This window comes from Nerophis lumbriciformis, linkage group LG23 (assembly GCF_033978685.3).
Source record: "Nerophis lumbriciformis linkage group LG23, RoL_Nlum_v2.1, whole genome shotgun sequence".
NCBI lineage: Eukaryota > Metazoa > Chordata > Actinopteri > Syngnathiformes > Syngnathidae > Nerophis > Nerophis lumbriciformis.
This window is the reverse complement of record NC_084570.2, coordinates 7227640-7242926: the sequence shown is the minus strand read 5'-3', so window position 1 is coordinate 7242926 and position 15287 is coordinate 7227640. Positions and strand designations below refer to the sequence as shown.

At 36.5% G+C, this 15287-nt stretch overlaps 1 long non-coding RNA gene across 1 annotated transcript; it reads right to left on the bottom strand.

Moving 5' to 3' along the window:
• Window position 1: 1 nt before the first annotated feature.
• LOC133622462 (uncharacterized) lies at window positions 2-12141 on the bottom strand. Its single transcript, XR_009817778.2, has 4 exons — window positions 11053-12141; window positions 2994-3044; window positions 2833-2896; window positions 2-91 (listed from the first exon to the last, which is right to left on the bottom strand). It is a non-coding gene; the product is annotated as an uncharacterized lncRNA (long non-coding RNA).
• Window positions 12142-15287: the final 3146 nt, after the last annotated feature.

The following is a 15287-nucleotide window of genomic DNA, read 5'->3' as shown; positions in this document are numbered from 1 at the left end:
CCGCTGTCCCCCGTGGTCGTCGTCACGTTGCAGCCTAACAGGACAGGTTTGCCCGCCTCCGCATGTATAGTGGGGGAAGATATGACCTCACCTAAGATGACACAAGGTTAACTCAGTCAGTTCGGTCCTTTTTGGTGTAGGCTCCTGCAGTGGTTCTTAAACTTTTTTCACCAAGTACCACCTCAGAAAACACACGCTGTCCAACTACCACCATATTAACAGACTTCAAATACAGTAGCATAGTAGGCGTAAGTATTCATTGAAAACAAGGCAGAGGTTTAATTTAACATGTACCGTATTTTCCGGACCATAGGGCGCATCGGGTTGAAGGCGCACTGCTGTTGAATGGTCTATTTTCTATTTCTTTTTTCATATATTAAGTGCACCGGATTAAAGGGCGCATTAAAGGAGTCATATTATTATAATTTTTTTCTAATTGGAAAACACTTCCTTGTGGTCTACATAACATGTAATGGTGGTTCTTTGGTCAAAATGTTGCATAGATAATGTTTTACAGACCATCTTCAAGCCGCTTTCTAACAGTCGCTTCAGGATGTGCCGTTTTGTGGGCGGTCTTATTTAACCCTAACCCTAACCCCAACCCCAACCCCAACCCCAACCCTAACCCTAACTCTTTTTCTTTATGCCTAACCCTAACCCTAATCCTAAACCTAACCCTAACCCTAATCCTAACCCTAACCCCAACCCCAACCCCAACCCTAACCCCTAACCCTACCCCTAACCCTAACCGAACCCTAACCCTAACCCTAACCCTAACCCTTCGGCAGCGTCTTTTCTCCGTTATCTTTGTTGATAGATAGATAGTTAGTACAAGTACAACAAAACTTTGTTTTCAGCACAAACCCGTTCAAGATTAGACAAACAAACAGTGTACAGGGTTACAGAACAGGAACGCTATGGGGTTGCCACAAGGCGCCCCGTAAAAGATGGGGAAAAAAGGTCAAACGCTGGGGAAGGATGAGTAAAAAAAACATACAATCTAGACGGGGCTCCCAAGGGGGCCTAGTCTGGAGTGGGAAAAAACCTCCATAGCAAAGCACATATACATATTACAACGTACATCTCGAGATATCTAGCAACAGAGGGAAGGGAGTGCAAGGTCATGATGGTAGGCCGCAGCTCTCGGCGCTGACCATCCTTCCATCACCCCTATGGGATTTGCGTCGAGGGCGTTGGGTTGGGGGGGTGTATGTGTGGCGTATATTTTTGTGGATGCATGTTGTTTGTGTGTAAGCCTACAGTGTGTCTCTGTTCCGCAGCCTTGATCTTGTGCAGCCGATAAGTCCAAAGTCAACAACAACAGGTGTGTGTCCATGAGAGACAAGAAGGGAGTTTGTTGTGTCTTGGCCGAACTGTCCTTCGGGAGAATCTCGAAGCCAGGGAAACAATCCAAGTTAGAATGTATTGTATGCGAGTGAAAATAAAAATTTGCTTTTCACTCTAAATTGTCTATCTATCTGTTGTAGGGGTGTAGCGTGCAAGGACGGGAGATGAAGAAGTGTCAACAGATGGAGCTAACTGTTTTAATGACATTCAGACTTTACTTCAACCAATAACGGAGCATCTCCTCATCCGGAAACAACAACACCGGAAATGTGTCCCGTGAAAAACCGTCCGACCGGAACGCTTAACAACTAAAGTTCCTTGGGTGAATAATGTAAACTCACTACACCGGTATGTTTTAGCGCATTCATGGCGAGTTTACTGACAGATATAAGTAAGAACTTTACACTACTTTATATTAGAAATAGCAAAAGCGGAGGATGAATGTCCCATAACAAGAAGATAGAGAAAAAGAAGAAGCTTATCGACTACGGTGTCGACACAGACTACAAAGGCGGACGGGCGCAATTTTTCAGGATTTATGCAGATCCCAAATACACATCAGCAGGTACCAGAAGGTAAGAAAAGTTGCTTTTGCATAACAAAATGCCAGAAAATATGTCTTATCTTATACACACACACCATAATAATACTCGTATGTTGAAGCACATCAAGCTTACCAAAGTCGTACTAAAACATTTTTATAGATTTTTGAGCGCGGTGTGTAATGTTCTATATTTTCAATGGAACATATAAAATGTTGGTGTTGTTTACTTGAGTCATATTGCCATCATAGTGCAGTCTACATGTATCTCTTATGTTTGACTGCCATCTACTGGTCAAACTTATCATTACAACATGTAGGAAAAATAAAATTGCTTTGAGGTCGGTAAGCAAAACCAGAATTATTCCATACATTAGGCGCCCCGGGTTCTAAGGGTTATAAGGTGCACTGTCAAGTTTTGAGAGAAAAAAAAAAGATTTTAAGTGCGCCTTATAGTCCGGAAAATTCGGTGTATTTAATTATTTTGGCCACTGTAACATTACACACAGTTTGAACAGTAACACTTTGTTTGAATATATACACCCAGCAAAACAAACTGGTGCATGCTATCCACTGTAATGATGATTCATATATTGGGGAAACAAAACAACCACTAAGCCGATGCATGGCACAGCATGGACGGGCAAACTCTTCAGGCCAAGACTCAGCTGTCTACCTGCACCTCAGGGAGAAACAGCACTGGATTTGGATATTTTGCCTTCATATATTCAATCTGCGGTTACCAACATAATTTATGATCAATTATTATTCCCAAGAATTTTGTTTCATATACTCTATCAATTTCCACTTGATTTAATTTTGATTTTAATTATATATATATATGCATTGATGCAGTGTGCAATGTTTCCTCCATAATTACACATGCAACTTGAATATCTCCGGATTATAATGAATATGTGACAAGAAAACTAGATGCAACTAACCTTGCGTGCTGGATGTTCCTCCGATCCAGAGCAGTAAGGTCAGACGCAGCCCAAACATGTCAAACTGATGCAAAGCCATCAACAGATAACACACACACACACACACAATGAATGTTCGTCCTTGGCTTAAGGAAGTTCTGGAGAACTTGATGCAGACTCACCCTCGTCATATCAATATTCAGCAGGAGTGGGTCTGCATGGCGCACTGTCTGCTGCACGAGAGGAGAAATAGCCTTTAGTCGTCATTTGCTTTAAGGTCCATTAAAAGGGAGTGACTGCCATGCACACCACATTCAACCCAGCAAAAACAAAGTCTAGACAAGTGTTTTTCAACCACTGTTGTGCTGAGGGAGATTATGTAATTTCCCCTAATTGGGTTAAAAATATTTTTTGCACACAAGTAATTATAATCCGTAAATAATGTGCCGTTGTTGAGTGTCGGTGCTGTCTAGAGCTCGGCAGAGTAACCGTGTAATACTCTTCCATGTCAGTAGGTGGCAGCAGGTAGTTAATTGCTTTGTAGATGTCGGAAACGTGGTTTGTCGTGATCACATTATGCGGGAAGCAGCGTGCGTGCAGGTAAAAAGGTATCTAGCACTTAAACCAAAAATAAACAAAAGACGAGTGCCGCTAAGGAAAAGGCATTAAAGCTTAGGCATGGCTATGCAAAATGAAACTAAAGCTGAACTGCCTGCAACGTAAACAAAACACAAAATGCTGGACGACAGCAAAGACTTACAGCGCGTGGAGCGGAGACGGCGTCCACAAAGCACATCCGTACATGACACGACAATCAACAATGTCCCCACAAAGAAGGAAAGCGTCCGCACAACTTAAATAGTCTGGATTGCTAGAACAAAGCAGGTGTGTGTCATGACGAGGGGGTTTTTTGCAGCTTACAGGGAGGATTGTTCTCCCGGGACGCAAACGGACTTTTCCGGACAACAGTAGCAGGTAGGAATATATTTATTCTCCTCTCAAATAGGTGCAAACTAGTGATGGGTCCGGCAACACCGATGCATGCGTCGAGCTCATAGAGCAAAACCCTGTGTCGGTGCACGTACCGCCTTTAGAAAGTCACGTGACCGATCATGAGCTGTTTTGGTCACGTAACCGATACGCGAGCTGTGTCACACCGACGCCTCCTCTGTGCCCCGTGAGCGGGTGTTTTCTACAGCCGGAGAAATAATAACTAAGAAGAGAAATCGTCTAAAATTTAATACGTTGGAAAAACTGTTTTTTTGTTGTTTTTTTATAAAAATGTGTAAAAAAAAAAAAATTCAAAAAAATTCCCAGTCCACAAGCATCCTCATTCACAACAGGTTCTCTTAGATTTCCATGTTATGATACATGTTCACATTATTTATTGACTGTATCTAAAAAAGATAAAAATATATTTGTATTTAAATGAAGATATGAAATAATCCTAAATGAAATACAATGACTTGGTTTATATTATTGTATATACTAGGTCATAAAATCAGTGTCAGTTGAGTCGGTCCATAGGTTGCCTGTAGGGATTTTTAATGTCCAGCAGATGTCAGTATTTAGTGACACAGTATCGACACAGTATCAATACAGTTTTGCAATGTGTCGAAACGCTTCATGACGCCTCATCAACCCATCACTAACATGAAGCATGAAAAGAGCAATCGCAAGAATATAAGCTTGAACGGAGCATGAAATGAACAATGTCGCCGGCCCGACTAACTGGCAATGACAGGCTTAAATAATATCAGTGATTACAAACAGGTGCGCGCCCGGAACACAAGAGGCAGGTGAAACTAATGAGTCGCCATGGTGACTAAAACAAACAAGGGTGCGCAAAAACAGGAACTATTGGAGTCTTAAACGATTTTATTTACTGTTTTAATTGGTTTTACTCATTAAAATCGTTTTTAATCATATTTATTTTTATATTGTTTTTGTATTGGTTTTATATTTATTTATTTTTCATTTTTATTCAGTCATTGGTGGAGCTAAGGATAATATTTGAATGTGGTTTTTAATATTGTTTTTAATATTGTTGTGCAGCACTTTGGAAACATTTGTGTTCCCATCGGCCACAAATACAACAACAGGGAGAACGCGGAGTCATAAGAGATATTTTTATATTCATTTTAATTTGTGTAATGTTTCTGTTTAAAAGTCAACAGTACTTTAGTGTTTAACAAAAACTAATCATTTTGCATGAAAGATAAGGAAACAAATTGAGGTTTCAGTATGGTGATGGGTCATTCGTGAACAATCCAGCTCTTTAAAACTGACTTTTCAAGTGAACGAGCTCCACGTTTTTTTCCCCCCGTTTCATCTTTTGATATTTTTTTTTTAGCTGTCAAAGACGCACATGGTTGGTCACAATGTCTGGTGCCACATGTGACTAGACTGAGCAGATATTGAAACAAGGGTGTGGAAGACTTGCTCTTCCGGGTTCTTCAGACCACCAATCACGGACATGACAGCTTCATTCGTAGTTCTGAACAACGATTTATTTTTCAATAAATGCTCTTTGTGTTCCTTTTCAGTCATTGCGTTACGTGTCAGTCCTCGCTCTCTCTCATGCTCGTGCTCGTACTCGTTCTCCATCATCAACCACCCTTCTCCTTCCCGGCTGGTGCTCTATAACAGAGCGACCGGTGATTAGATAAACCGGCCCAGGTGTGCCATCTACGCACCTGTCGCTAATTTCGAAGCCGGCCCTGACAGACCCCGCTTCGCTGCAGGTCCGCAGGCCACACCCCCCCACAAAGGGTTACACACACACAAACACACACACTCAAGCCCTGTGGACTAACGTTAAAGTTAAACCACTGATAGTCACACACACACGAGATGTGGTGAACTTATCATCTGCGTTTGACCCATCCCCTTGTTCGACCCCCTGGGAGGTGAGGGGAGCAGTGAGCAGCAGCGGTGGCCGCGCTCAGAATTTTTTTTGTGTGATTTAACCCCCAATTGTAACCGTTGACGCTGAGTGCCAAGCAGGGAGGTAATGGTCCCATTTTTATAGTCTTTGGTATGACTCGGCCGGGGTTTGAACTCACAATCTACCGATCTCAGGGCGGACACTTTAACCACTAGGCCACTGAGCAGGTTTTAAACTATATTTTTTTTAAGAATAATGTATTATTATTATTATTATTAGAGTTTTTAAGGACCCCCACCAAACCATAAGGTCATCGCCCCAGATACACACAGTCACTATGTTTACATGCACTAAAAAATAACTTCATTTGATTAAAAGCTAACTTTTTAAAAGGTTTTGAATGCAGCATACAGCTAGCAATATCTCCACGATTTGTAAGTTTTAATAGTCATATATTCATTATTCACTTAAATATGATTATCAAGTTTTCCTTTGCTTCATTGTGTAGGATTATCACTAGTGGATAACAATAGCAATATATCATTATCATTATTAGTGTTTGTGGAAGTTTCTTGCTTCCGGGTTCTTTGGACCACCCGCCACGGACATGACAGTTACATTCAGGGTTTTGAACAGTGTTTTATTTTTCAATAAAATGTCCTTTTTGTCCATTTCAGCCCTATCAACTTCTTCGCTCGTTGACGCTGTGTCATCTACGCACCTGCCGCTAATATCGAGGCCGGTCCTGACACGCCCCACTTCTCCGCAGGCCCGCAGGCCACGCCCCCCCACAGTGTTATTAGTGCATCTACTGGGAGTTAAGCCTCTCCTGTTTTTAAAAACCGAGTGACGCATCTGTTTCGAACTTGAATCAAGGTTCCTTGAACGCACCACAGTTACGTGCTACGACAGGGGTTGGCACCCCAAAATGTTGAAAGAACAATATTGGAGCCGCAAAAAAAAGTGTTATAATGAAGGCAACACATGATGTTTATATTAGCTATAATAGCCTACTATCAAAATGACTATGAAGAAACTCGAATATGAAACATGTTTTCAGTTATTTCACCTTTTTTTGTTAAGTACATAACTCCACATGTGTCCATTCATAGTTTTGATGCCTTCAGTGACAATCTACAATGTAAATAGTCACGAAAATAAAGAAAACGCGTTGAATGAGGAGAAGGTGTGTCCAAACTTTTGGGCTATACTGTAAATGCAACCTTATAAATAAATAATATACATAGTTTTACATTGTGTTTTTTATTTTGTATGCATTTTGGTAATAAACAAAAATATGAGCAGCCAATTGGGAGCCAAAAAAGTCATCTCTCTTCAGAGTCTAGTTAAAATAAACTGATTTTCTAAATCCCGATCGTTATATCGTTTGCGCTTGCCGTCTGGCAGCAACCAAGACTGTTTGCTGCACACTTCAAAAACTTTTCCACAAGACCATTTTTTTATTTTATTTTTTTCAAAGCTCACTACCCAAGTAAAAAATCTAAGAAAAAAAAAAATAACACAAAAAAAGGGCATTATTGTTGTAATAAGTAATGCTTAACCATACAAAACCAATTTAAAAAATAAAGATAAATTAAAAACATTACTGTTTTACACACACACACAAACACACACACACACACACACACACACACACACACACACATATATATATATATATATATATATATATATATATATATATATATATATATATATATATATATATATATATATATATTTATTTTTTTATTTTTTTATTTATTTATTTATTTATTTATTTTTATTAATCAGTCCAATAAAATGATACACAATAATACCATAATAATACAAAACCAAAACCGGCCCAGCCACATTCAGAATAGCAATCAACAGAGCAATTGAGAGGACACACAAACATGACACAAAACAATCCAAAAGTAGTCAAACAAAAATGAATAATATCAACAACAGTATCAATATTAATAGGAATTCCAATATAGCAGTGATTATAAATCCCTCATTTACATTATCATCCCAGCCATTTATAAAAAATAAAATAAAAACATTTAAAAAATGAAAAATAGTGGCTTACACTTGCATCGCATCTCATACGCTTGACAACACATTGTGTCCAATATTTTCCACAAAGATAAAAGAAGTCATATTTTAGGTTAATTTCATATTTAAAACTAATTTAAACAATGGATCCCATATTCCAATATATGACTCATTATTATCTAAAAGTTTTTTCACACATTTATTGAAGTGTCAACAATGGACAGAACACCGGTATAATTACTATAATGTATATTATAATATAAAATGCTACATATTATAATTATTAAAATTTGAACAAATTGTTAAAAATGTTTGCCGGTATTTATATGAATATTTGTGAATAGATGGAAAATACTATAAGCCTCTACTTGGACTAAGACTTAGACAAACTTTATTGATCCACAAGGGAAATTGTTCCACACAGTCGCTCAGTTACAAAGGATGGAAAGGGTTAGGATGGACAGGATAATGCAGGTATTAAAGTAGACTTAAAATGTACCATAGTAGCAACATAAAATATAACATATATGTAATATTTGCATATTATATACACAGTATATAATATATGCAGATATATTATATTTTTATGTAATATATACAATATATAACGAATCCCAATTACCATGTACAATATTACAAAATAAAAAATAGATTATATAACTACTTTCGTTATTTGAGCATTTTAACAAGTAGAGATGTTGTTTTTGGATTATTTGTTTTTGACGTGCTGAATAATAAAGTTACATGAGGGAACAGCAAACTGTATTGATCCACACAGTCGCTCAGTTTCAAAGGATGGAAAGGGTTAGGATGGACAGGATAATGCAGGTATTAAAGTAGACTAAAAATATACTGTTGTAGCAATATAAAATATAACATATATGTAATATTTACATATTATATACACAGTATATAATATATACTGATATATTATATTATATTCTTATATAATATATACAGTATATAACAAATCCCAATTACCATGTGCAATATTAAGGCATATGTAACAGCTGCAGGGAAAAAAAAGAAAAAAAAAATTATATAACTACATTCGTTATTTTTACAAGTAGAGATGTTGTTTTTGGAGTACAATAAAGTTACATGATGGAAAATCAAACTTTATTGATCCACACAGTCGCTCAGTTTCAAAGGATGGAAAGGGTTAGGATGGACAGGATAATGCAGGTATTAAAGTAGACTAAAAATGTACCGTAGTAGCAATATAAAATATAACATATATGCAGAGGTGGGTAGTAACGCGCTACATTTACTCCGTTACATCTACTTGAGTAACTTTTGGGATAAATTGTACTTCTAAGAGTAGTTTTAATGCAACATACTTTTACTTTTACTTAAGTATATTTATAGAGAAGGAACGCTACTTTTACTCCGCTACTTTTATCTACATTCAGCTCGCTCCACGCTACTAATTTTTATCGATCTGTTAATGCACGCTTTGTTTGTTTTGGTCTGTCAGACAGACCTTCAAAGTGCCTGCGTTACTGGTGACGTTTCACTCCGTTCCACCAATCAGATGCAGTCACTGGTGACGTTGGACCAATCAAACAGAGCCAGGTGGTCACATGACCTGACTTAAACAAGTTGAAAAACTTATTGGGGTGTTACCATTTAGTGGTCAATTGTACGGAATATGTACTGTACTGTGCAATCTACTAATAAAAGTTCCAATCAATCAATCAAAAGTGTGAAGGAAAAAATATATATTTCAACCGTACATCCCGTCAAAAGCCTAAAGACTGACTGCACAGTTCCTGTCTTCACAATAAAAGTGCCGTTCCATCGCGCCTGCGCTTTCAAAACAAGAGTCTCCGAAAGCCAGCGCAAACAAGCTAGCAAGCTAAGTAGTTTGACGCCAATATATTTCTTGTAAAGTGTATAAAAACGAATATGGAAGCTGTACAAATAAGATGCCAAAAACCCACCACTTTCATGTGGTATTAGACAGAAAGGAGGAACTTTTCTTCTCCTCCATTTGAAAACGTGGACGTTATCATCATTACTGTCTGATTACAATCAACGCAAGTCATCAGAATCAGGTAATACACCAACTTATATTCTAGTCTTCATGAAAGAAAGGAATCTATATGTTAAACATGCATGTATATTCATTAAAACATCTTTAACATGTAAACAAAAACAGCAAAATAAATACATATAAATTATATACTGTATATATCAATGTATATGTATGTATATATATATATATATATATATATATATATATATATATATATATGTATATGTGTATATATATATATATATATATATATATATATATATATATATATATATATATATATATATATATATATATGTATATATATGTATATGTGTGTGTGTGTACGTTACTCATCAGTTACTCAGTACTTGAGTAGTTTTTTCACAACATACTTTTTACTTTTACTCAAGTAAATATTTGGGTGACTACTCCTTACTTTTACTTGAGTAATAAATCTCTAAAGTAACAGTACTCTTACTTGAGTACAATTTCTGGCTACTCTACCCACCTCTGCATATATGTAATATTTACATATTATGTACACAGTATATAATATATACTGATATATTATATTATATTCTTATATAATACATACAATATATAACAAATCCCAATTACCATGTACTATATTAAGGTATATGTAACAGCTGCAGAAAAAAATATATATATATAAATTATAAAACTACATTCGTTATTTGAACATTTTAACAAGTAGAGATGTTGTTTTTTCAAATGATGGAAAGGGTTAGGGTGGAAAGGGTAATGCAGGTATTAAGCAGACTAAAAATGTACCATAGTAGCAACATAAAATACAACATATATGTAATATTTGTATATACAGTATATAATGTATACTGATATATTATATTATATTTTTATATAATATATACAATATATAACAAATCCCAATGACCATGTACAATATTACAGTATATGTAACAGCTGCAGCAAAAAACAAATAATTACAAAAATAACTAAATTAATTAAAAAAATAACTACATTCATTAGTTTTAACAAGTAGAGATGTTGTTTTTTTATTATTTATTTTTGACATGCTGAACAATAAAGTTACACGAGGGAACATCAAAAGGAGTAGAAAGAATCAGATCTTATTTAGTCCTATATTTGCCGGATGCATGTCTATTACTCATAATTCCTTCAAACAACCTGTTTAACATGTTGACAGAAAAACAGTAAATAATGATAAACAAGATAATACATACTCTGGTATATGTACAAAAAAAATATTGGGGTAACAACTGTGTCACGGCATAGAAAAGCAGATTAAACTCACCCACGTGTCAAGAAGAATTACTTTTCGGTGAGCAGCAGGTCAAATGTGACGTGAAAGTGAAATAAAAACTCCTAACTGCAAAAGACCCCTTCAACGTGATGCTATCCTCATCATTGTTTTTTTTTTAAGTGCCCTCTAGTGGCTATTTTGTGTAGTTCGCTCGGATACAACAGACTTTACCCATCCATTTCCAACCGGGGTGCTGGAGCCTATCCCACTTTATTTATTTATTTATATTTATACCAATTATGTGGTTGCACGGCAGATACAAAAAGTCCACAAAAAATGTAAAAAGACAAAAAAAAAAAACAAGAGGAAAACATCAAGGAAAACAAAGTACATAAAAGACATTAAAAGAGCGACAGAGCTGATGGCGCCATTTCAACATACAGCTACAAAAGTAAAAGGAAAACCCCCCAAAAATGACCAATAAATAAGTCAGTTGTTTAGGGCCGACTTTTTTTTAATATAAAATATGACATTTATTTTTTTCTTTTTAATCCAAATCTGTCATTTATTTAAAAAAATCAAATACATTTTGCTGTCATCGTCCCATAATTATTTAGTTTGAATCAAAGTGAGAATGTGTAGCAATAAATAATCACATACAAATTGACGACTCCAATTCAGTTCAAGCCATTGTGTTCAACAGTTATGTTTATATTCCAGATAAACTCCAAAGAGCATATGAAAAGGTGACAAAAATAGGAACGAAAAGTGTTCCATATCTCCAGTTTAAAACGGCTTTGACACTTGGGCTTTATTTGAGAAAGTAAACAAAACACGATAAACGTGCAAAAACTTGGATAAAACAAATTGTCTTGATGCGGACACGTTTGTTACTGGATACTTTCTAATATGATTTCTGTCTTGAAAATTTTGTATCTGTAATTTTATTTGTATTTTATTTTTATTTATTTTTTTATTTATTTATTTTTATTTCAGGCAATCACATGAAAAAAAGTACAAAGTTGACAACACATAATAATATAAATCAATATAGTGCAATAGGTAATGTACAGTATGTAACGCATGATATGCAAGTGATATGCAACCAACTGCCAATTCAGCGGCGCCATTTCAACATACAGCTACAAAAGTAAACAACCCCCCCCCCCCCCCCCCCAAACATGACCAATAAATAAGACAGTTGTTTAGAGCTACAACCTACGGAGCCCCTAAAGGGACATGGGGGAAATGTCCATCCATCCACTTTATACCGCTTATTCCCTTTGGGGTCGCGGGGGGCGCTGGAGCCTATCTCAGCTACAATCATGTATTTATTTATAATATTTATTTATTTATTTTTTAGACATGTATCTCGTGCGCACAAGAAACTATCTTGTGCGCACGAGAAACTTTTTATAAAGTTATAAAAAAAATTTTAAAAGAATTTCTAATTTCTATTTTATTAATATTCTTTTTTTAAGACATGTATCTCGTGCGCACGAGAAACTTTCTCGTGATACATGTCTAAAAAAAAAAAAAAAAAATTATAAAAAATGTTTCCCCCCATATCCCTTTAGGGGCTCCGTAACAACCACTAGGGGGGGCATGTGACTTTTTTTTATTTTTTTTTATAAGATATGACATCTGTTTTTTTCTTATTAATTTCAAGTCTGTCATTTATTTAAAAACATTATCTAATATATTTTGCTGTCAACGTTCCATAGTTAGGTTGTTTGAATCAAAGTGGGAAAAGTGTAGCACAGTTCATTCTGTTTACACAACACAGACATTGTGACGTCATCAAGGCTCACTTTTATCCATTTGGGAACCAGGATGAGGTGTTGGAAGAAAGGCAAATATATTAAAATATCGGACAAAGTTATGTTTAAGTTTGTTTTTTGTAACCTATAGCAGATAATCATGGTGTGTTCAGGGACCCTCGATTTAAGTTCGAAACAGGAGTCATTAGTTTTTAAAGACAGGGGCGGCTTAACCCCCAGCACTAGTAATACACTATATTGCCAGAAGTGTTTGGCCACCCATCCAAATGATCAGAATCAGGTGTCCTAATCACTTGACCCGGCCACAGGTGTATACAATCAAGCACTTAGGCATGGAGACTGTTTCTACAAACATTTGTGAAAGAATGGGCCGCTCTCAGTGATTTCCAGCATGGAACTGTCATAGGATGCCACCTGTGCAACAAATCCAGTCGTGAAATTTCCTCGCTCCTAAATATTCCAAAGTCAACGGTCGGCTTTATCATAAGAAAATGGAAGAGTTTGGGAACAACAGCAACTCAGCCACCAAGTGGTAGGCCACGTAAACTGACAGAGAAGGGTCAGCGGATGCTGAAGTGCATAGTGCAAAGACTTTCTGCACAGTCAGTTGCTACAGAGCTCCAAACTTCATGTGACCTTCCAATTAGCCCACGTACAGTACGCAGAGAGCTTCATGGAATGGGTTTTCATGGCCGAGCAACTGTATCTAAGCCATACATCACCAAGTCCAATGCAAAGCGTCAGATGCAGTGGTGTAAAACAGTTGGGCTTAGCCCTAGTTCCAGTGAAAGGAACTTTGAATGCTACCAGATACCAGAACATTTTGGACAATTCCATGCTCCCAACCTTGTGGGAACAGTTTGGCCCCTTCCTCTTCCAACATGACTGTGCACCAGTGCACAAAGCAAGGTCCATAAAGACACGGATGACAGAGTCTGGTGTGGATGAACTTGACTGGCCTGCACAGAGTCCTGACCTGAACCCGATAGAACACCTTTGGGATGAATTAGAACGGAGACTGAGAGCCAGGCCTTCTCGACCAACATCAGTGTGTGACCTCACCAATGCGCTTTTGGAAGAATGGTGGAAAATTCCTATAAAACACACTCCGCAACCTTGTGGACAGCCTACCCAGAAGACTTGAAGCTGTAATAGCTGCAAAAGGTGGACCGACATCATATTGAACCTTATGGGTTAGGAATGGTTCAAGTTCATATGTGAGTCAAGGGAGGTGGCCAAATACTTTTGGCAATATAGTCTAACACAGAAATAATTACAATATATATTTTTTTATAATTTTATGCTATGAAGCAAAGGGATATCTGACATGTTTATTTCAGGTTTTGAAACTCACATTATGGCTACTTGATAATACATTTGTCCGCACATTTTTGTAAATGCAATTTAAAAAATAAAAATAATTATAATAATAATTAAGGGGTTTTTAGAATATTTCAAGGCTCCCTACAAAAGGCTTAATGACACCGCTGATGAAACACATCATTGATTAGACCGAGACAAGTGCTTCATCTTCTTCTTCTTGTATGTTTTTTTTATTAGACAGATACATACATGTGAACCATTTTATATCCACACATGACAAACACCACAAAAAACACTAAATAAATAAGTTAACAGCAGTTAAGGTGAAAGGAGCATGTCTAGTAGGAAGGGGATTCGTATGGCCCCATTCGTCACGGTTTACCTGACACATGAAACGTGACGAGGGGCTGGGGGTGCACAATCCACTTGAGATGCCAGATGGCAGTAGTGTTGAATATCTTAAAATGTGTTTTGTGGAAAGTCCGACTTTGACCACAGCGTTATAGCGTTACAGCGATATAGAGTCACGCGTTCCATCATTTTCAGCAGACTGCATTGCAAAAATGATTAACCCCCAACCCCAATGAGACCATGTGAATTCCTTTCTCTACTGTACAGTCAAAATAAAGTGCATTATTAATGCAATAATTGTATGTGGTTAATGTCAAGTTGCCTCGTTTTTGACAGCCTGAATTATTATACACAAAATCAAACACATTGAGCACCTCTGCAAGCAGAGATGAATTATACACATCCTTGTTAAACTGACATATGAAGTGCAAACATGCAAAAAAAAAAGGTGCAATTTAATTATGAAAAAAGCTGTAAAGATATAAGCTAAACCAGGGGTGTCAAACTCATTTTAGATCGGGGGGCCACATGGAGAAAAATCTACTCCCAAGTGGGCCGGACTGGTAAAATCACGGCACGATAACTTAACAATAAAGACAACTTCAGATTGTTTTTTTTTTGTTTAAAAATAGAACAAGCATATTCTGAAAATGTACAAATCAAAATGTTGTTTTTTTTTTTTTTTTTTTTTTTACAATTACTTGTTAATAGTATTCTATCTTTATTTGTCATTATTTATACTTTCTGAATACAGTCAACTCATTGTATTCAATATTTAATCCATCAAAATACAAAAATAATATCAAAATCATATTACAGGATGTTATTTAT